This window comes from Penaeus vannamei, chromosome 5 (assembly GCF_042767895.1).
Source record: "Penaeus vannamei isolate JL-2024 chromosome 5, ASM4276789v1, whole genome shotgun sequence".
In the NCBI taxonomy this organism is placed as follows: domain Eukaryota; kingdom Metazoa; phylum Arthropoda; class Malacostraca; order Decapoda; family Penaeidae; genus Penaeus; species Penaeus vannamei.
The window spans coordinates 13,154,845-13,157,602 of record NC_091553.1 but is presented as its reverse complement, the minus strand read 5'-3'; the positions used below and the strand labels follow the sequence as shown (position 1 = coordinate 13,157,602).

The 2,758-nt window shown below is 28.1% G+C and overlaps 1 protein-coding gene across 2 annotated transcripts in view; it reads left to right on the top strand.

The window, feature by feature from the left end:
- Nucleotides 1–1,476: 1,476 nt before the first annotated feature.
- LOC113813109 (probable imidazolonepropionase) overlaps nt 1,477–2,758 on the top strand; it is a 24,951-nt gene continuing 23,669 nt past the window's right edge. Inside the window, exon 1 of one of the 2 annotated variants that reach the window (XM_070121895.1) lies at nt 1,477–1,560. The gene's annotated coding sequence lies outside the window, so the exon portion shown is untranslated. The remainder of the gene's footprint in view (nt 1,561–2,758) is intronic. The other variant, XM_070121897.1, reaches the window with a different exon arrangement.

Genomic DNA, 2,758 nt, shown 5'->3' with positions numbered 1-2,758 from the left:
GGATTATCATTAATATTACCATTTTTATTGTCTTTAATTTCAATCATCATCATTAGCAGCATCACCATAGTATTATTGTTGTTACTATTATCACTGTTATCATTATCATTATTATAATTATTATCTTTATTATTATAATTATCATTATTATTTTTTCACTATTATCATTGAAAGTGTTATTATCATTATCATTATTCCCATAGTCATACTCATTACTATTATCATTTTAATTATTATCATAATCATTATTACTGTTGTCATCCTTAATCGTCATCAAAATTAGTATCATTATCATCACCATATCATCATTATCCTCATCGTTATTATTATTACTATTATTGTCATAATCATTTTCATTTCACTCATCATCATTATCAATATTCATATCCTTTTCATCATTACTTCTATTTTAATCATCATTCTCATCAATATTATCATTACCATTGTTATCTTTTTATCCCTATCATTACTTGAGTAGTTGACAAACCAGTAAATGTGGGTTTCCTATACATCAGTCTATCAACCTGTTTAGAATTATTGCATTTTTTTATTGTAGATTTTGATACGTTGATAATTGCCTTGTTTTACCATTACTTTGTTTTGCTCGTTTAACTGTATTTTTTTTATTTTAAATAACCCTTCTTAAATAGCTTGTTCTTTTTTTTTTTTTTTTTTTACATTATTAGGACCCAGTTTTACTTTGTTTTTATTCTTACTATTCCCCTTATGTTTTGGTTCTTTTATCTCATTAGCACTGATGATGAAGTTAGTAACCGAAACGTCTGAAGAAATAAAATGGTGTTCGTAGCTGCGTCGGTGTTACTTTTCCTGTTGGTTACGATTCCCGAAAGGAAAAGCACTTGATGAATTTATATATATATATATATATATATATATATATATATATATATATATATATATATATATGTGTGTGTGTGTGTGTGTGTGTGTGTGTGTGTGTGTGTGTGTGTGCATATATATATATATATATATATATATATATATATATATATATATATATATATATTTGCGTATATATATATATATATATATATATATATATATATATATATATATATATATATGCATATACACATACGCTCGCGCGCATGTATGTTTGTATACACACACACACACACATGCGTGTGTGTGTGTGTCTATATAGTTATAAAATATCCTACAACAGCAGCAGTAACGGCCAGGGACACACAGTCCGTTCAAACGTGCCCAGAATACCAAACTAAGTTTCTTCCACAATGCTTCCACGGCACTTAAGCTCATCTTTCACCCGTACCTCTTACAAACGACATATACGCTCATGGTATATAACGTAGTAACACTATTAGACACAGATGATTAAACAAATCCAAATCTATTAAGAAAATCCCTCAAAAAGTGGGTAAAATAAATAGACGCCTCTCATTGGTTGTTTGGTGGGGCGTGGCACTGGTCCTCTCTCGCGATTGGTCGGTGGCCAGTTACTGGGTGAGCTTGGACCGACAACACACGATCGGAGGCAGTCGGGGTGTCACCGTCAGACGAGGATCACTGGAACAGTTAGTGAGTTTCTCGAAAATATTTTGATTATATATGTGAAGAAATCGCCGTTGTCACCTATTTAGTTTGACAGCGCTGAATTCATATTTTTTGCGCGTTGACAACTTGAAGTAAAGTGAGTGGAATGGCCTGACGGACAGCTACGTCTAATATATATCACTACTGTAATGTGATTATCATTGATGAAATGTCAATAGTATGTTATTCATACTAACAGGCTCCTCACTATTATTATATATTATTTTTAATATTATTATAATCATTATCAATACAATTATTCTTTCTGTTGCTATTAGTAGTAGTACCATTATTATTATTATCATTATTATTGTTAGTAGTATTAGTAGTAGTAGTAATAATAGTAGTAGTAGTAGTAGTAATAGTAGTAGTAGTAGTAGTAATAGTAGTAGTAGTAGTAGTAATAGTAGTAGTAGTAATAGCATTGTCATTAATTATTATAATAATTATTATTATTGCTGTCATTCTTATTATCATTACTATTGCTATTGATATTATAATCATTTGTAATAGTAATATTATTATCATTTGTAATAGAAATATTATTATCATTATCATCGTTGTTACTATTATTTTTGTTATTAATATTATTTTCACTGTTATATTATCATTACTCTTATTAGTATTATTACTCCATCATTATCATAAGGATAATTATGATTATTGTCATTATTATCATTGCCATCATCACCACCATCAAAATTATTATTATTATCATTACTACTACTACTAACACTACTGTCATTATTATTGTTATTTCTGTTATTATTAATATCATCAATATTATTACTTTCGTTGTTTTTATTGTTATCATTAGTATTATCATTATTGTTATTGCCATTATTAGTATTGTCAATATTGATACCGTAATGTTTTTTCTTATTTTAGTATTGTTATTATTGCCATTATTATCATTACTGCTGTTCTTACTCCTTTTGCTGCTATCATTACATTATTAATGTTGTTATTATGATTATCGCTATTATTATCATTGTTATCATTATTATTTTTATTCCTGTACATTCTGTAATAATCAATTCGACGATCTTAGTTACAAATAGCGTAAAGATCGACGATACTCAGCTTATCGAAAACCCGAAAATGATAAGCCGCGGATCGAACAAAACATAACAATTTTTAAACAACAAAATGCCTTCGATCTGGACATGAATAAGTAACTAAG